The 21,174-nt window shown below is 38.0% G+C and overlaps 1 long non-coding RNA gene across 1 annotated transcript; it reads right to left on the bottom strand.

Annotated features, from left to right (window-relative positions):
* Positions 1-1,632: 1,632 nt before the first annotated feature.
* On the bottom strand, positions 1,633-20,915 carry LOC135274886 (uncharacterized). Its single transcript, XR_010342616.1, has 2 exons — positions 20,757-20,915; positions 1,633-2,103 (listed from the first exon to the last, which is right to left on the bottom strand). It is a non-coding gene; the product is annotated as an uncharacterized LOC135274886 (long non-coding RNA).
* Positions 20,916-21,174: the final 259 nt, after the last annotated feature.

Raw genomic sequence — 21,174 nt, 5'->3', positions numbered from 1 at the left:
GACAGACTACAGAACTTCCCAGCCTCCATAATCATGCAATCAATTATTAAAACTTTTTATAATTATTTTATTCATTTTGTTGTAGAGGTGGGGTCTTGCTATATTGCCCTGGCTGGTCTCAAATTCCCAGACTCAAGTGATCTTCCCACGTTGGCCTCCCAAAGTGCTGGGATTATAGGTGTCAGTCACCATAGCCAACGGTCAATTACTTGTGGTAAATATCTATCAATCAATCAATCTATCTATCTATCATCTATCTATCTATCATCTATCTATCTATTATCTATCTATCTATCATCTATCTTTCAAATCTCCTATTAGTGCTGAGAACCTGACTAATACAACCATTATAAAAATCTGTTTGTCGGGCAAATCTTAATGGATATATGGCCCTGAGTGAGAATGTCTCTCCATAGAGTCTTAGCATGGTTTCAGAATGAGAAATAAGGAAAAGTTATTTATAGAGTTTGAAAGTCTGGGCTGGGTGATCTTAAGGCAGGCCTTGGAAGGTTGAGACCTTATAGGAGTTTGTCAAAGTTTAGGACATAATAGTTTTGGATATGCAGATAACAAAGATGAGGGTCTCCAAGAGAATCTGGATGAACAAGCTGTTAATCTTGATAAATAAACTCGTTAGTTAATACAGTCTTGTGTTGTAGTAGCAGATGTTTAATGGAACGAGAAGCTAAGTTGTTTTGCTTGATCCCAGCATTGTGTAACACAGGGACAAGAAAGTATGCCTGGCACAAGCATTAGCATGGGGTAGGGAATTATGTTAGTTTAAATTTCTTGATTTTATATTGGATCTGTCAAATCATTAATTATACAATAGAGGACTAAAATTCTGAATTGCCATTTCTTAAAACCAGTTGAAAGTGCAATTGTAAGATTTCTCATTTTTCTCCTGTGATAAAGGGGCAGATTAGTTCTTATTTTCATATATAACTAACTTAATATTAGTGATTCTATTGATGTTTCCAGCTAATATGATATTTTAAATCATAGTATAAGATTTTAATAAATGAATTCCTTATTTAATTGTGCTGAAACCAGATGTCAAACCTCTCTGAAGTCTGCACATACTGAATTAATTTTGAAGAGTATTCATTAAGACCTTGATTTAAAATTGTGTAAGTGCTGATGGAAAAAGAAATAAAGTTTGTGGAAAAATTATTTCTTAATAAAATAATATAATTTTCATATGTTACCATAAAGAAGATTTAAAATAAAATCGAGAAGTCTAAAATACTGACCTATTAATAGAAATAATATTTTGTATAAAATATCACTGATGACAAATATCTTGAATTAATATTAAAAATTTTAATAGTAAAAGAAAAAATAGCCTTAAATGTTTGTTCAATAGAAAAAAATAAATGGAAGATTTTACAGAGATGTAGCCATTACAATTACATTCATGCAAACGTTTGAATTATGTAAAATTGTATATGGGATAACTCAAGTGTAATGAAACCAGAAAATCATATTTGCTGAATATATAATTTTATGGCAGACATTATCAATTGCCTGCCAAATATCTAGTTTATTCCATTTTACTTGCACTGATGTTTGAAAGGGAGAAATACCCACCTAAGCACAATCATGTCCCAAATTTCTTTAAGATACAGGTGGCCAAATGTTTTTCTGCTATGGATTTCTGGGAAACTTTTGTTTTATTGACTTAAGAACTGTTGCATCCTCTTTGATGTCTCCTTCTTCTTTCTGGGCGGACTATAGGGAACAGCTACCTTGCCAATATGAGGTTGCCATGAAGATACAGCTGTGATGTAAGAATGGAGGAGTAGGAAAAAGAAAGGTCAAGGTCCCTGGAGATACTATAGCAGCCGTGGTCTGCCTGTCTCTGTACTGCTTATTGTGCTAAAACAGAATAAAAAATAGTAAAAAAAATAAAAAAATGAAACATTAGGAAAACAACGCCTTCTCTTTAATTAAGCCCCTGTAATCAGGTTTTACTGAAGAGTCTTTGAGACACAGTTGTCTGACAAACACTTCCTTTAACAATGTCCTCGGGTCTCTTGCCGATGTGGGTTTGCTGACATTACACACAATATCTCTTTGCTCCAAATGTTGAACTAATCAGGCCTGTTTTTTGGTGAATTCCAAAAAAAAAAAAAAGAAAGAAAGAAAAGAAAGAAAAAGAAAAAAGTCTTAATATGTCATTTATTTTTCTATTTCATTTTTACATCTCTATTTCTTTTTCAGTTTAGTGAATTAAAGATGCAGAAAAATGTAAATAACTATGTTGTGAAACAAATAACACATTTTTCTTGAGAAAAACAAGCGAGCTCTATGCCACTTGGATTCTAAAATAAGATACATATTTCAAAACAATGTCCAAGAACTGTTTATTAATTTAAATAATAGATTCATTACCAAGCCGTGGCTTCAACTGAGTATAGAGAACTAGTGTGAATGTGCCTTTTAATGAAAAACACTTCCTTCAGGAATACCAGACACCTACTAAATTATAGTACTTAGCAGAAGACGACAGATGAGTGGCATGACGGTGGCCATAATGAAGCATGTTGGGGTTGGTAAGGCAGAAAGGGAAATGGAGTTTCACCTACGATCACACTTTGGACAAGGAAAGATCACCTTTAAGAAAAAAGTTTTTTTAAAAAACGGAAGAAATGGGAGAATGTGGTGTTTTTCATTTTCATTCATTGCTTCTTCCAAGTTCTCCCATTAATTTATAAACCGTAAGGTACATTATGACATTATTATTATTATCTATCAAAACAAGACAGTTAATGTACTCTAAAGGCACATTAAAACTAAGAGTTAAAGGTGTACCCTTTCCATGGTGACCTTATTTGGAACCAAAATCTTTGTTCTTTCTTGTTATGTTTTTTTCCTACACTGCCAGCCCACAGAATTTCGAAGAACCTTAGAGATGCAGTCTTGCTGACTCTCTTTTGCCGCCTATGTATCTCAGGAACTGGTCTCCAAAATATCACTTGAAGTTTTTTTTTTGTTAGATTTTCAGAATGAATTTTGAAGTGGAACCCACACACAAAAAAAGCCTCGAAAAACTTGGTTCATTTGCTCTAATTGTTATTGACTGAAAACAAACAAACAAATTTTCTAACCTATGTTCTTTCTATTCTTTCAACTCATTAAATAATCTAATTTGAAAAGCCTTTAAAATTGAACGCAATTCCCAGGAAACCACCATCCTTTCCTTTGGGCCTATTAAATTCGGTTTCTTTTCCCTTCCTTGGAGTGATTTTTCAAGAGGCTAATGGTTTTAATTTGGCCCAGAATATATTTTATCTCATATTTTATTTTGTGGAACAATTCCTGTGGCAAAAAAAAAAAAGAAAGAAAGAAAGAAAGAAAAGAAGCATCATTAGAGAGGAACGGGACCTCAAGAGAGACTGAGGAAGGAGGAAGGATTGTGAAGTCCAGAAAAGAGGTGGATTGTCCAAGGGGGTTTCCCTGGACTGATATCTGTATGTAGCAGTTGCTTTTTCTGACTTTCTTTTCTGCTACACAGAGCTACCAAGACCATACCAAGATTCATTTGAAAGGAAAATCGAATTAAAAATGGAAAAGAAGCAGACATACAAGTCTGACAGCTGGTTTTGACTCCCACCCACTGAGAGAGTAAAGAAGTTTATTGTTTCAGTTGATATCTGGTTTTTGGTGATATATTGTTTGTTGCTGTTATTTTTAAAGCTATTCAGTTACTTTATTTTGAAAGATGGGTGCGAGAAAAGCCTTTTCTTTTCCTTTGGAACTCGTCCACATCTTAGCTGACAAGTAACGGCAACTGTTCTTTGTCAGTCATTTTCAGGGCCCTGTTTGTGAATGAAACCTCAGGAGACTTGCCCAGTATCCCCTAGGTTCTGAAAATCATTTACACGCCAGGGGTACTGTGTTCCTCTTTTACATACCAGTGTGTTTATTATTGAAAACCACAATGGGGCGATGTATTCTGAGCTTTTAAGGAGACAGTGCTGTAAAATATCTGTCATGTCTGTAACGGTTATGGTTATTATTGGACTTCTGTTCATTATCTCTTGTTTCTTACCACTTTGATTTAGAGTTATGAAACAAGAATATTTCTGCTTATTTATCTTCTCAGTTCAGGTCATCTTCAGACTCTGACAAATAGTCCTATTGAAGCCATATTAGAGGATATGGAGTTGTTAATAGGGTTGAGAAAGAATGAGAGGTGGCAAATGATACCATGTGTAGACTCATGACCAAACTGTGCTAGGATCTATGTCGTATTTCCACATAAACCAGTAGCAAAAATCTCTTGGGATACTCATTGGACAATGAGGTTCATGCAGGTTAACCAAGGCTAGTACTGACATTCTCATTAACCTTGACTCATTCTAGGCCCTAAATGGATTCCCCTAACTGACTCCATACCTCATTCAGGCCTTCTGGTTATTCAAGAGACAGGGCTTCACCTACCTTGGGCAATGCATATCTCCTTAACATACAATTACCATGTTAGGCATAGCACTCTAAATGGTGGCAGAAATGGTGGGCTGCTGGCTTTTTTTTTTAACTCCTTCTCACTCTCCCTCATTTCTCCTATCCCCAGCTGAGAGAGAAGGATATGCTCATGAGAACAGTAAGGTGATGGAATTTAATAATGATTTGAGGTATTCTTTTTGTGATACGTACAGGAAGCCAATTAAAACTTTATAGTCTTGACATTTAAAATATATATGTAGGATTATTAATTTTCAGAAATATCTGTTCAATTTAAACGTAAGATCAGACATTGATGTAGTTCAGATGTTTGTCCCCGCCCAAATCTCATGTTGAATTGTAATCTGTAATGCTGGAGACGGGACCTGGTGGGAGATGTTTGGATCATGGCAGCAGCTCCCTCACGGCTTGGTGATATCTTAGTGACAGCGTGTTCTCACCAGGTCTGGTCATTTAAAAGTGTGTGGCACCTTCTCGCCACTCTCTCTGTTGCTCCTGCTTTTGCATGTAACATGCCTACTGCGCCTTTGCCTTCTGCCGTGACTGGAAGCCTCCTGCGGCCTCCTTAGAAGCAGATGCCACTATGCTCTTCCTGTACAGCCTGCAGAGCTGAGAGCCAGTTAAAGCTCTTTTTTTTTTTTTTTTTTTGAGATGGAGTCTCGCTGTCACCCAGGCTGGAGTGCAGTGGTATAATCTCAGCTCACTGCAACCTCCGTCTCCCAGGTTCAAGCAATTCTCCTGCCTCAGCCTCCTGAGTAGCTGGAACTACAGGCATGTATTGGCTAATTTTTTCTTTTTTTTTTTTGTAATTTTAGTAGAGACGAAGTTTCATCATGTTAGTCAGGATGGTCTCGATCTACTGACCTCGTGATCCATCACCCATCTTGGCCTCCCAAAGTGCTGGGATTATAGGTGTGAGCCACCATGCCTGGCCCATAAACCTCTTTTCTGCTTCAGGTATTTTTTTTCACTGTCTAAGGACTCTCTCCTAATCCTTACCTCCTCAGCATCTGAGACTAAACACTAATCCATGTTGCCTTAGTCTGGCAAGACTTCCAAAAAGTCCACTCAACTTTTCAAGACATTCTACCTCTTTTATTTTTTTTATTTTTTATTTTTTGAGACAAGGTCTCTATCTCCCAGGCTGGCGTGCAGTGGGATGATCATAGCTTACTGCAGCCTTGACTTCTTGGCCTCAAGCGATCCTTCCTTCCACCTCAGCTTCCTGAGTAGCTGGGGCTACAGGTGCACTCCACCACATCCAGCTGACTTATTTTTATATTTTGTAGAGACAGGGACTCCCTATGTTGCTCAGGCTGGTCTCGAACTCTGAGGCTCAAGTGATCCCCCTGCTTTGGCCTCCCAAAGTGCTTGGATGACAGGCATGAGCCACTGCTTTTGGCCTTCATTTCTTACCCATAACTATCTCAAGCATATTTCAGGTACAATTCTCTAACCTTCCTTACCCTTCCGTTTTCTCCAGGATCAAGTCTGAGTCTCTAACATTGCCTCTTCAGCCTGGTTAACTTGACAAAGTTCTATTGGTTTCCTTAATCCTAGACGCTTCCCACTCTCCAAGCAAAGCCCTTGTTTCTGGCCTCTTACCTATTCTGCAAATTAGCATATATCCCCAGGGAGAAAGCAGCCCAATAGCAATTCACCATCCCATGATCTACTGTCTCTCCCGCACCAACACACTCCCCGGTCTTGGCTTCTCCAGCTCCAGCAACTCTCCCATGCCTCTAAAACACACATACACATAATTTTTTAAACTCAGTTTTCTAGTTGCTCTCAGTGCTGATCTGCTGGAATCAACTCTGCTATATCCAGAAGTAGAGGTCTGACAATAGCTTTGTTAAATCAAGCTTAGCCTAAAGCTGCTTCCTTACATATTTTAAGTTTGGCCTAAATGTTTCTCTGAACATCATGAACTATAACCTGATGGAAAAAACATTTCAGTTGAATTAAATTTAAAAGAGTTTAATTGAACAATGAACAATTTCAGAATTGGGCAGCCTCTCGCACCAGAGTAGGCTCAGAGACTCCAGCGCAGCCACGTGCTAAAAGATTTATGGGCAAGTGGGGTAGAGAAAATGGAAGTGAGGTACAGAAGCAGCTGGATTGGTAACAGCTCAGCACTTGCCTTATTTGAACTTGGTTCAAACAGTTGGTTACGTTTGATTAGTCAAAACCTGGTAATTGGCACAAGTGTAGGCTATGGTCTGTTTACCCCTCCACTTGTCATAGCTCATGATGTACAGAGAAACATTAAGGCTGGACTTAAAATATGTAAGGAGGCGGCTTTAGGCTAGACTGGATTTAACAAACCTAAATGAAATTGTAAAAGGACTGTAACCTACTCATGTGCCAGTCACCAAGTTTTGGCCAATCAAGTGTGGCCAACTGTTTGAACAGTGTTCAAATAAGGCAAATGCCAAGTTATGACTAATCCAGCTGTTTCTGTACCTCGCTTCCATTTCTGTATGTCACTTTCCTTTTTCTGTCCATAAATCTTCTTTCACCACGTGGCTGCACTGGAGTCTCTGAGTCTACACTGGCTCAGGAGGCTGCCTGATTCAGGAATCATTCTTTGCTCAATTAAACTCTTTCAAATTTAATTGACTAAATTTTTTTTTGCAGCTTTTAAAATATTTTACTGGATCATATTTATGATTAACAGTATCTTGCAGTACAACTTATATTTAGATAATCATTCATTTTAAAATTATTTCTTGAGTACCTGTGTCCAGTATTAGGTACAGAGCAATGGATACAGCAAGCACAGTTCCTCACCTCGTGGACCTGCCACTGTAGTGTGAGAGATAATAAGCAAATGATATAATGCCACGTGGTAGTTAAATGCTTTGAAGAAACATAAAATCCGGTAAAGGGACAGAGAGTAGGGAGGGCGCTCTTGTTATAAAGGGTGGCCAGGAAAGGCCAAGTTGTGTAGCAGAGGCCTGAAGGAAGCCAGGGACCAAGCCATATGAATTTTCTCAGATAGGCGTATTCTACGTATAGGGAATAGCAACTGGAAAGGTCCTGAGAAGGGAACATTCTTGGAACATTCAAGAAATATCCAAGAGATCAGCCAGTCTATAGTAAAAGGAAACGTAGTAGTTAATAATCTTGTGTTTTCTTCTCTTCCTATTATCTCTCACACCATGCCATGTTACATTTTTAAAGGATCTCAGTGGGGAAGAGAACATGATTGTCTTAAGATTCAATGTTTTGTGTATTGAAAGTCTTCACGGTCATTCTTTTGAGATCATGACCTACTACAGTGTCCTCGGGCCTGCATCCTCTGCAAGTGAGGTTTCTTTGCTTGGCTTCAGCAGCCTTTCAGATGGCTGCTCATGCATTATGTATTTATAGCGGACTGACCACATGCAGACAGATGTGCTGAGCTAGGTTTACAGAATCAGGCTGCTTGTATCAGAACTGAAATGCTTAGCATTTTGGGGAGTCACTTTTTTTTCCCCTGTAGTGCATTAATATATGTATATCTTTATATTACTAGTTTTCCATTTAAAAAGTATTATTGTTATTAAGTATTAACCATTTGTCTAGTATAATGGAATGGAAAAAAAGGCACGAAAGAAGTTTGTATTGTGCCTGTGGCAGTTTCATCTCAAAGCAGGAATCCCTTCTTGAGCCTAAGTTAAGTTTGCACCAAGATTCAGTCACCATCTGGGGGATTTGGGAGGGAAAATGAGTCTTCTTTAGTGGAAGAAGTCCAAAGTCAACAGATCAGTGTTAAAGAGGGAGAAGTTTAATACTCAGCCCTTGTGGACTCATGTCTTTAGGAGAAAGACTTCAAAAAACATTCAGTAAAAACCTGAGGAGCTGTTTCCTGGATATCTACTAAGGCAGCTAGAGCTTAAGTCAGCACAGCTTTGCAGCCTGGGTGTCAGAGAGCAGCTCTGGGGCTACTGCCTGAACAGGAAAGTGGGCAACCCTCATCCTGAATTGAGAAGACGTGGGAGTAGACCTCATCCCTTGATGGTCTTAGTTCCCTGGCAATGGCAGGAGCAGCTGTGACTGTGGCAGGCTTGGCCACCACTGGTGGCATTTTTATGGACAGGAGGTAGGGAAATATCAGGTAGAAGAGAGAGGTTTCCCGGCAAAGGCCCTGCCCTCAAGCCTGGAAACCCACGACTTTAAATGGAAATAGGCATTACTGTTTTTGCACCCAAATGTTGCCTTTGGCCTACCACACCCCCTTATCCTGTACTGATAGAAACCCCAAATCACAAGCTCCATAAGCAGAAAAGCAGAGGAACAGAAGAATGGCAGAGTGGCAGAGTGGCGTGGTAGAGAAACAGAGAAGAGAAGGAGCGTCTGAATGTTGAGAGGAGTTTGGCTGGGGACAGTCAGAGAGGAGACTGGAGCAGGCCCACTGACCTCCAGGGGAAGATCATCTTCCCACTCCATCTGCTTTCCCACTCTCCAGCCATCCCGCTGAGAGCCACCTCCATCTGGCAATAAAATCCCTTGCATTCACCGTCCTTCGATTTGTCCATGTGACCTGATTCTCCCGGATGCTGGACAAGAACCCGGGCACTAAGAGGGCACTGAGCTGGTTAACACTTAAGCCGTCTGTGGACAGCTAAAAGAGCACCGTAACATGCCCACTGGGGCTTTGGAGTTGCAGGCGCCCACCCCTGGACCCTACCATGGGGCTGAAGCCCAAAAGTGTTTGCCCCAGCTCCTGCACCTGACCATCTAAATGCTCCCACTCCAGTAAGGGGTTTGAGTGCACAGAGACTGAACAGACAAACCACACCCCTGTCACATATCCTGCATGGAGTGTTAGGAAACTCCCATTTCAGCATTACCGTCTTTGAGGGTATTGATGTTTTTGGTATCAGCAGTCACAGAATTCATCAGATACAGCACAGAAGAGCAGGAGAAGAGATAATGGCAGATGCTGATAGTAAGAAGGAATTAACTTCTGAGCAAGTGTGAGATATACCTGGGGTATCTTAAGTAAGGGAGAAATTTGAAGGATTGGAACTTCTCAAAGTGGGAAGTGAAGGACAGAGCCAGAGAATGATATTGTTGTGGTCATTGTGATATTATTTTTATCCTCAAGAGGTGGTATCTGGAGTGAGATGCAAAATATAAAGCCTAATCCCTACTCATAAGAAGAAGGAGATAGAGTAACTTGATTTTAGATAAGGAGATTAAGTCTCTGTCATGGACTAAATGTTTGTGTCCCTTCAAAATCCTTATGTTGAAGCCCTACACTCAATGTTATGCTATAAGGTAGAGATTTTGAGAGTAATTAGGTTGAGATGAGGGCATGAGCATGGAGCCCCCATGGTGGGATTACTTCCCTTATAAGAAGAGCAAGAGATACCAAAGCTTCCTCTCTCCACCTAGAAGGTGACCATTTGCAAGCCAGGAAGAAAGCCCTCACCAAAACCCAAATCTACTGGCAGCTTCATGTTAGACTTCCCCACCTCCAGAACTTTGAGAAAATAAATTTCTGTTGTTTAAGCCACTCAGCCTATGGTATTTTGTTGTAGTAGCCAGAGCAGGGGCCCAGATGATTAAGCGATTGATACAAATGTAAACATATTCTCCAGAGAATGTGGGGGTTGAGTCTGGGTTTCTACCTGAGTTATGCATTTATTTATACTCTATGTGGCAAAATGGTAGAACTGAAAACGCATAGCATCTTATGAACCAGTACATGACCAACGATCTTCCGCTAGTTGAGCAGCAAATATTATTTTTGTTCATCTATTTATTTCATTCAACAACTATTTCTGAAACACCTATCATGTGCTATGAAGTACTTACAGTGGATTAGGTACTGAGCTAGGAGAAGGAGATTTTTGTTTTCATGGGCTCACATTTGGCAGAGGAGAGATTCATGAGCCAGCACCCCTGAAATGTTTATTTCCTGAAGCTCCATGCTCTCTTCCAAATCCACGTCTTTGCACGGTTGTTCCCATTGGTACACTTTTCTTAACCTGCCCTACCCAACAGCCTATCTTGAAAGTTCCAGTTCATCTTTCAAGATTCGGCTCAGATACTATTTCCTTCCCTAAGTCTTCCTAGACATGCCTTTTTTGTGTTCATATTGAAAAACTAAGCCTTAGAAAATTTAAACAACTTGCGCAAGGTTATATAACCAGTAAGTTTAAGAGCAGGAATGCAATCCCAGGTAAGTACGGCTTTACCTTGACTCCTGTGTAGACTAACATAACATCGGAGTTACGCAGTGGAGAGAACACACTGGGCTGGGAGTCAAATCCCAGATCTATTTCATGTTATCTACATGACATTGGGTAAGTTATATAAAATTCTCAGGACTGTTTTTTAATCTGTAAAACAGGGATGAAAAAGTTACCTCACAGGATAGTTGTGAGAATTAAAATATGACATTTAACTTGAAATCATGAAGCAAAGTGCTTAGCTCAATGAATATTTATTAGGAAAAGATATTTTAGTCTTCTTAGGCCTCATCATATAGGCCCTGATCATATAGCTCTGTGTTTGTGTAAAATGCTTTCTTTCTTTTGTGTGCATGCTTCAAATGCTCACTTGTTAGCCAACAGCAGCTCCTGAGTAATTGTCTTGAGGATCTGAGGTTAGCTCAGTAGCTTTCAAGCTAAAAATGTCTCCCAGAGGAGCAGAAGCATATTTTCATATCAACTTCTAAGACTCCTAAGTTTTTGAGTACAGCTGTGTGAAATGAATTCAAAAAGACTGAAATGATTAAGTAACTCTGCTGCTCTCCATTGGTGATGGGGAGTGAATTTGACAGGAGAAGAGCTGACGAAGTCCTAGGATTCCAAAGAATTTTAATGGGCAACTAAATGTTAATAATTGTCGGAGCAAGACTCAGATGATCACATCAAATCGTCACAGGCAGGCATTTTATGTTATTTCCTCTACATCTTACACATGTGTGAGACAACTAATCCCATAGCCTGTGTGCCATGATGCAGCCCAGAGCTATGAATTTGACAAGGACATGGTTGACAATATTTCTTCTCTGGATAGGATCCTCAGACCAGAAGCATCAGTATCACTTAGGAAGTTGTTAGAAATACATTTTCGGAGCCCCACTCCAGACCTACTGCATCACAGACTGTTTTTAAAAGATTCCCAGGTGATTCTCAGGTTCATTAAAGTCTAAGAAGTATTGAATTAACCATTGATGACAAAACATTTGTGCTCAGATCTACACAGTGGCAATAGATGGTTTTAACTTCCTTGCCATGTGTCTTTGGGCAAGCTACTTAACCTCTCTGACTCTATTTTCTCATTTATAAACCAGAGATATTAATAGTTCCTACTTCACAGGGTTTTTCAAAGTAAGTGGGCCATAAATGTAAAGCCCTTAGGATAGTACTTGTTGCATAGGAAGACAGCAAAGCATTCTTGTTTTACAAGTGATAATAGTAATAACAGATCTTAATAGACTCATCCAAGTCACACAGTTAAAGTAGAAACAGAAAATTATAAGCCAAAATAATTAAAGACAGAGTCCACTACTGAGAACCAACTCAGCTGTAGAGAACCCCACCCAGGCAGTGCTGAAGGAATTGAGAGGCAGACACCCAGATAGAGCAGCAAAGTGAGTCTATCGGGGGGCCAGCAGTCTTCCAAACTGAGAGATTCAGGGGCTGACAGCATTCCAGGCTGAAGGCCCCAAGTAGACTGTGACCCATGCAGTTATTCTCTCTGGACAGGTGATCATTATTAACAGGTGTTCTATGTTTTCTCTTAACACAAAGCACACCTAAGTAGTCAGCTGGTGCCTACTGATCACAAACAACCTGAAAAGTATTCTCCACAAGTGAGCCGTGGGGGCAGGGTCAGATAGCGTAAAGAATTGTTTTAACAGGTGTATGATATTTATATATTGTCCTGCCACTTTAGAATGCCCCAAGTAGTTTTCTACTTGGGGGGAGCCAGCTAGGTTTTCCTTGCCATCATTCTTCCTAGCAAACAATATATTCTATCATATACTCAGCATTCAGCAATATTAACAAACTTAACATTTCTCACAACTTAACATTTCTCAACATCAATATTCATAAACTTAACATTTCTCAACATCTTCCCCCTTCTTGTTTTAAAAAAGCTAGGTAAGCAAGCCAGATTTATCTTGGCGAACTATTTTTTGGAGGATTTGGGATCCGCACCTGCAGACTACACAAAGAGAAACAAAACAGATTAATAACATAATCACGACGGCAATTATAGATCCTCCAAGTGTTTTCACCCAACTTTCAAGGCTGCCAATCCATCAGCAGCTCCCTCAAAAACCTTGGATTCTGAAATCAAAGTTAAATGTGCTTGAGAAGCTTGAAAAACTTGTTCTTTTAATTTTCTCATATCTGGTAATGTTTCCAAAATGTCCTTTCAGGTGATGCTTTATTCTTTGGCAATTATGTTCAGTCTCATTACACTTTTAGAGTTAATAAAGTCAATCTGTAACTCTCTCAACACCAAAAGATGTGGGGGTTTTAACACAGCTCTGAATCGAAAGAGCTTTTATTCCTTATAAATTCTAATGGATAAGAATTAGGGCCTCATTCTCTGTTACATCTTCCTTCCCAGACTTTTATTGTCAGAGGTTGTAAGCGGAAATCACACCACTGCACTCCAGCCTGGGCCACAGTGTAAGACCCTGACTCACAAAAAAAAAAAAAAAAAAAAAAAAGGAAAGAAAAAGAAAAAGAAAAAATTTAAGTAGACTATGATGAAAGATAGCAGGCATTTATATAGCATTCAATTAGAGCACAGCCTGAGTTAATGTTTTATGAGACTACAGTTTTTAACTGTAGAAGATTATTTGATCATATGTGCTGTTTAATCTAACATTCCTCCCTCATTAATCTGTGGTTAATTGAAGTAGGTTATTTGTTTTCAATTTGATCTAAATATGTCTTTTGTAATCATCTCTATCTTTATAAATGTAATTAATTCCTTTAAGTGTCCAGGTGGTAAATTCTCTCCTACATCCACTTCTGTATATATAGAGAGAGGAATAGAGCCAGTGAGGAAAGAAAAGAGAAAGTAATGTATTGCTTAGTGAAGGGGATAATTATGAGATTTTGTCATTTTGCAAACATCGTAGAGTGGACTTACGCAAGCCAGGATGGCATAGCCTATTGTTCCTAGGCTATACTGAATACTATAGGCAATTGTAACACAATGGTTGGTATTTGTGAATGTAAACATAGAAACAGTACAGTAAAAATATGGTGTGAAAGATAAAAACTGGTGCACCTGTATGGGGCACTTAACATGCATGGAGCTTGTAGGACTAGAAGTTGCTCTGGGTGAGTGAGTGAGTGAGTGAGTGGTGAATGAATGTGAAGGCCTAGGACATTACCCTACTGAATACTTTATAAACACTGTACACTTAGGCTACACTGTAAACAAAAATTTTTCTGTCTTCAATAATAAATTAACTTTAGTTTACTGTAACTGTTTTTACTTTATAAAGTTTATAAGGTAGGTTTGTTTATACCATCATCACCACAAACATGTGAGTAATGCATTTGTGCTGTGATGTCGCTATGGCTATGACTTCCATAGGTGATGGAAGTTTTCAACTCCATTACGCTCTTATGGCACCACTGGCATACATGTGGTTTGACATTGACTGAAAGGTCCTTGTGCAGTACATGCCTGTACATGCACTTAACAATTTGGATATTAAACAGAGAGATGATATAGACTATTGGGCAGAGAACATAGTGGCATTGGCTTCTTTGCTGATGATATTCGCGTAAAGTAATTAAATCTGCTCCTGAGAAATCAACTTCCTTTGCTGATAGAAAGAAAATCTTTCTCATGAGACAGATTTTCTTGTACCAGGGTGTACTGAATTTGAATGCTCAGGTATTAGAATGCTGAAGCTTTCTCTTTTAATTACTTGAGCAAACTAGAATAACTTTCCTGCATACAGAAAGCTATTTTGTTTCAAATGCTCAAAGTCTAATTAATCAGAATGTTAGTGCTCATTTGTATCAGGGGAAACCAGGAGAGGAGAGGGGGAAGGAAATTCTCAGAGTTGTCTTTGTTCCTTGGCGCTAACAGATTTAAAATTTCACCTTTGCCTCAAACTGTACCTCTGTAATGACAGAGAGGAGGCACAGCTGTGTGCCTTGGCTGTTTTGTGGGACCAAGTGAATTTTATCAAGGCGTCTGTAGCATCTATTGTGAGGGTGAAGGAGCTGACTCATTTAATGACACATTGGCTCAAGACATCATTTGCCAGCCCCACTGAAAAAAATAAGAATGTAACCAGCACATGGGCACCATGTGAACCTTTCTCTTTTTATGTCCCTTTTCTTTATTGTTCAGGGCCCATCCCTTTCTTGGTAGGCAGAGGGGATATATATAGAGAGAGAAGGGGTATGGGACACAAGGGCTGGTATAGAATATGGAACATCTGTAGTGTATGATTTCAAAGCACAGCATAATAGTTTGGTAGGAATCAAAGAATAGAAACAAAAATGTTCAGTGGCATCACCAAATAGATTGGTATAAGGGAAGAAGGCACATAAAAGGAAAAATAAACTCCCAGCACATTTGAATGGACGTTTAATGTTCATGCTTAAGTGCTTCTGCTGTAGCCTGTTCTATCAGAGGCAGGGTGACCTTCCAGAGGATGACCAGCATGTGCCTATTGTTAAAGTGAACTAAATGTGGCCTGAGAAGGACTCCGTCCTTCTCTATTTGAGTCCTTGTGGACCAATGACAGCCTAACTTAATAGCTAGACAAGATTGAAAATCTCACTTAGGAATATGCGCTTGTAACAATGACTGAGTCTTATCCAATCCCAGCAGCCATACTTTAACCACTCATACACTTCTGGAGTGTTCAAACTGTGTTTAAATGAGGCAAACATCAACCTTAACCAATCCAGCTGTTGCTGTACCTCACTTCCGATTTCTGTACGTCACTTGCCTTTTTTTCTATAGTTTTTGTCTGACTACAAGGCATCCCTGGAGTCTCCCTGAATCTGCTGTGATTCTGGAGGCTTTCTGATTTGCAAATCGTTCATTGCTCAGTTACACACCTTTAAATTTAATTCGGCTAAAGTTTTTCTTTTTTTTTTTTTTTTTTTTTTCTTTTAACACTATTCAAGTGTCTTTTCTCCCCTTTGCTTACAACAAAATCTAGCAATAGTGAAGGATATGAGGGAGACACAGGGACTAGTTTGAATATTTTGAGATAAACAGAGAATTTGAATATATTTGTATAAATTCTTCATTTGGCAGAAATAGAGATGGGGATTATACCACATTTATAAAGAGCCATTCTCTATAAGGACTATGTCTTCTTTGTCTTTGTATAAAGTTGCTAATAATCTTTGTTAATCTGAATGACACACTGTTTACTCTTTGTATATTTTTTTGCTTCACATTGATGTTAACATTAGTCACTTTGTAAAAACATACATTACTTCTATATAATTGTCTCCTATCTCTAAGCATCTCTAAATATTCTCTATATCTTTCCTCACTTGAGTGAAAATTTACTAGTGAAAATAAAAAAAAAAAGAAGGACAAAGAAATAAAGCTTCTTGCCTGCATAGATCTTTGGTTAGATGATAGGTGGTTTTGAAACACTTCTTAAAATTTTTTTGTGGTAGAGAACATTTATAGATCTTCAAGAAGAAACTTTCTTATTAAAATAGCAGTAATAATAATTCTAAGACTTAAGAAAGGTGGCATTGTATGGAAATTGGACCACATATGTTACAGTCCTTTAACTGGTTTTCTATTTTTGGAGAATAATCTGATAATGCATACTAAGTATGTATTGTGTGTTAAGGATTTTTAAATATTCAAACAATTTTTCAAGTTAATTCCACTCCAGAAAATGTTTGCTCTTTTGGTATCAAAAAAGAAATTGAGGTCATTTATATTAAAAGTATGTCATAGAGCAGGGTGCAGTGATGGCCGCCTGTAGTCTCAGCTACTTGGGAGGCTGAGGTGGGAGGATTGCTTGAGGTCAGGAGTTCAAGGATGTCACATCTGTGCCACTCCACTCTAGCCTGGGCAACATTTTATTTCATGAAATATAAATATCATAAACATAAGAACTCAAAGATTTAAAAAGAGAGTTTAGAAATACCCAGAGGCGCTATCATTGGAGAAAACAAATTAAAAAAAAAAAATTAAAAAATTAAAAAAAATAATTTAAAAAATAATTTTAAAAAAAGATTAAATAATTTTCTAAAAAAGTAGGTTCAGCCTTGGGGTCATGGATGCCCCATTTACCCTGATGTGATTATTATACATCGTATGCCTGTATCAAAATATCCCATATATCCCATAGATATATATAAAAATATATATACACACACACCCCTACTAGGTACCCATGAAAATTTAAAATAATTATTTTGAAAAAAGTCGGTTCAGAAAAGTGCATTAAAGATAATGGTCAAAACTGCAATTACTTTTGCACCAACCTAATAGTAAAGATAATGAAAACTGAGAAAAACAAAAATTTCCCTGAAGAGCAAGTAAACTCACTGATGAAATACTATTTAAGACCAGTTTTGGAAACATGGTAACATGTAGAAAGATGTGTGCAAGCAATAATGTTAAACAATTAAAATAGTAATATGGACACAAGTCAGAGCTATGTCGATATATATGTAAACATGCTATTAAATGTGAGGTAAAATTGTTTAATGTTTGATAAACCTACTATAAAAAAAGCTCGGGTACAACTTTTTCTTTGAATCTTCATTGCCTTGTAAAGACTCTTGTGTCAAATTACTCTTTATTCACATTTCAGAATTAGAGCTTTGGGGAAGTAATTAAAGGAAATTGACTTTGTGATAATTGAGGTGAATAAAGAATTTATTTTTTATATTAAATAAATTTATGTGTTTTTCTCCTGTTGGTCTGTCTTCGTTAGTTTGATTTTTTTTTTTCCAAAACCAGCTAAGGACTCTAAGAGGGTTGAGAAAAACCTTTTCTACCCTTGCAATATCATCAAAAGTGATTTCTGTGGCCAGTGACTGCCAAGTCAGTAAAATGCATATTTGGAAATCAACGAACAGGAAATCCTGAAACCGTATGTTGGTTTTCACTGTTTTTTCTCTCTTGAGTTTGTTTTTAATCTTCAGCTTTAATTTTTTTCCTGGTGTACATAAACTGCAAAAATGTATGGTATGAATCCAATTTTTATGTGAAAACTACAAACCCATTCACGGTACCCTCATCGCAAAAGAGAAGCACAAGACTGCCTTTGCTGGTACCACCTTTCTGTGGATCCTCTGGTGGGAAATCTTCCTCTTTTTCACACTTTCCTATTGCCTGGGTTGGCCAGCTAGTTACTACCTCTCCTCTTCACCTGGTTATACCTGATTATTATGGACTGGATGGGCAGAGAGAGTCGTGGACTCCCGACAGAATGACTCTGTCACCCCTTGTAAGTTACTGGGGCTTGTTCTCTGGGGACTAGTCTTATTTCCCTCTGGGATACAGAATGGGAGGTTATTTGTATTAAGCAAACATATCTGAGAAACAACCCTCTCTGCAACACAGAAACCTCAAGGAAAAGCACAACCTCGAAAGAATATCGACTATGAATTGTTTTGAGTAGAGATAAATTTCTGCAAATGTATCTCTACCTTTCCCTCTTAAAAAAAATTCTACTTGGTATAGAAAATGCTTCCTTCTTAACTCCCAATCCCCACTTCTCAATAATGTTTGGAGCATATTCCTACAAATTTATTTTTTATATGCCTAATTTAAAAAAAACCAAAAACCTGGATTTATACTTCATGTATTGCCTTTAAATTGTTTTTCAATTAATCTATAGTGGATCTTTTTATATCTATAGATAGAGATGTAGTTTCTTGTAGCAACTCCGTAGTACAGATCAGTGCTGTCTAAGAGAAATATAATGCAAGGTTCAAATGCAAGTCACATATACAATTTTACATATTCTAATAGCTACATTAAAAAGGTGAAATTAATTTTAGTAATGTATTTAGGCCAGTATACCCAGAATGTTATTTTTGCTACATTCAATCAATATAAAAATTAATGAGATATTTTCACATTTTGTTTCATATCTTCAAAATCCAGTGTGTACTCAATTCAGACTAGCCACATTTCAAGTGGTTCATAACTGTACTGGATAGCACAGGAAAAGCTGTATCCTGAATAGTTTCCTAATGAGGAAGATTCTAATGCTTATTAATATGAACAATTAAATTAAAAAAAACATTCTTTTGACATATCTTGAGCACTTACAGAAGTAGTTTTCCAGGATAAATTCGTAGAGGTGAAAAATGCTGGGCCAAAGAGACAGAACATACCTAATTTTAATAGAGATGGCCTCAAAAAAGACACTCTCAGCAACAGAGATGGAGGATCCATTTCCTCACAGACTCACCAATGATGGATATTCTAATTATATTTTTCCAATCTGATTGGTAAAAATCTTACCATGGTTCGGTAAGTACTGGGATTGAAAACTGGAATTTCTTCTGTAGAATGCCTGTTGAGCTTGAATTTTTCCCTGGGCTAATTGAGCCAGGGAAAATGCATAGTTTGGGCTGTGTAACTAACCCTTCATTCTGTGTCTAAGTTCTGGAGACTCCCCTCTTGTTACACGAGGGAGTCCTCACAGTTACATCTGGGGACTGGCATCACAGCCCGTGTTCTTCAGCCCGGTGCAGGGAATGAGGGGAGTCCTCAAACTTTCGGTTTGATATGCAGAAATCGACACTGGCACAGACACTATTATTTCAAATCCCTCACTTTTGTAAAGGTTAGCCAGAAACACAAGTTAACCATTTATATTTTTTGTATTCTTTGGATGTAAGAAGCATCTCTGCTATCAAGAAAGAGACGGCAACAAAGCACAGCTTTATTGGGAGTACATGTAAATGAGACCTTAATTACCACAAAGTCAATTTCCTTTGATTACTTTCCCAAAGCTCTAATTCTCAAATGTGAATAAAGACTAATTTGAATAGAATAAACAGAACGTGTAAATAGACAACATGAGAAGGAAATTGAAGGCTGAATTTGGGAAGAAATGGCTCACATTGAAAGGAAAAATGAGGAGAGTTAGAGGGGCAGAATCAGGAGTGTCCGTTTCATGATAGGTAGGATGAGCCGTCCATGGACTTGCACTCTTCTTCCCAGAGACTCCTTACCTTAACTAAGTTCCTTCTTTGAACCCTGGCATGCACTTCTTCTAACCGTGTAACTATATACATACATACATACATACACATACATATATATTACATTAGTTCATTCTGCTATAAAGAACTGTCCAAGATTGGGTAATTTATAAAGGAAAGAGAGTTAATTTTCTCACAGTTCCGCAGGGCATGCGAGGCCTCAGGAAACTTACAATCATGACGGAAAGGTAAGCAAACACATCCTTCTTCACATGGTGGCAAGAAGGAGAAATGAGAGCTGAACAAAGCGGGAAGCCCCTTATAAAACCATCAGATCTCATGAGAACTCACTCAGTATCACGAGAATGGTATGGGGAAAGCACCCCTGTAATTCAATTATCTCCACTTGGTCCCACCTTTGATATGTGGGGATTATTACAATTCAAGATGAGATTTTGGCTGGGGACACAGCCCAAATTATTTCATATATATATTTATACACAGAGAGAGAGAGAGCGAGAGAGAGAGAAACAGATTTTAGAAATTGAAAGTTTTGATTTTTAATTTTCTTGCTTCTTAGGCCATTTTAGACCCTGTGAATCCTACTGTCAATGTGTGTGATACTTGGAATGCCTGGGACAAAGTTGCCCATGTGGTAAAATGCAGCCTGTTGAAGACTCTTTTCAGTGGAGTGAGAGTCAAGCCTCTCTGGCACAGACAATTAGTGAACAGGGCAAGGAGACAATGTCCTTGGATTTCTGTGAATAAAAAGAAAAAGGTTGCAAAACATGTTGCTAATAAGAATGCTCTAGATGAAAGGCAGGATGAAGGAAAGTTGTCTTAATTTAAATTATCTATTTTACTAAACCCACTCTTTAACAAATATATTTATGTGAGTCATCAGAAGCAAATGTGTTTTGGATTTTAACAGAATTAAAATTCCTTCCCCTATTTTTTTGATTTATTTGCTTTGGTGGCCTTGTGACCAAAAAAAATATTGTTTTAATCCAAATAGCCACAATAAATAAATAAGCAAATGAATAAAATTCCCAGGTCATTTCAGAGAAAAAATTAACTGAAAAGGTAAAATATCTCCCACTTTTTAGTTTCAGTTAATTATAGCTTTAGGTTGACTTTTTAACTTACCTGGCAATCTGGAACTTCATAGAGTCACTTGTGTTTTCAAAATTTCCATGTGAAAACATGATTGCACCAAGTGCTCCCTATTAACGTTTAGACATCATCTACAAAATCACTACAGGAAAATGTGGAAATATCTGAGAGAGATACAGTGGATTGTCTCAGAATAAATCATTCCCCAAATCATTTTATGACTGCCTGAGTCAGTACTCATGGGTCAGAGTACAGCCATAGTTAAGCTTTGCAAGTTGCATAGTAACAAGAGGGGATAAACAAACTCTCCAGGCTATTGAACTGTTCAGTTTCACTACAACTGTTTAGTTTCACTACAACTGTTTTTACTTGTTGGGATCAACTGTTTTCTTTTCCATTAAGGTATTAGCAGCCACTGATAATGAAAGCCAGGGTCCACTAGAAATAGACC

The sequence above is a fragment of the Aotus nancymaae genome, unplaced genomic scaffold, assembly GCF_030222135.1.
Source record: "Aotus nancymaae isolate 86718 unplaced genomic scaffold, 86718_ANA_hifiasm-v0.15.2.pri h1tg000014l, whole genome shotgun sequence".
NCBI classification, from domain to species: domain Eukaryota; kingdom Metazoa; phylum Chordata; class Mammalia; order Primates; family Aotidae; genus Aotus; species Aotus nancymaae.
This window is presented reverse-complemented; position numbering and strand designations above follow the sequence as displayed.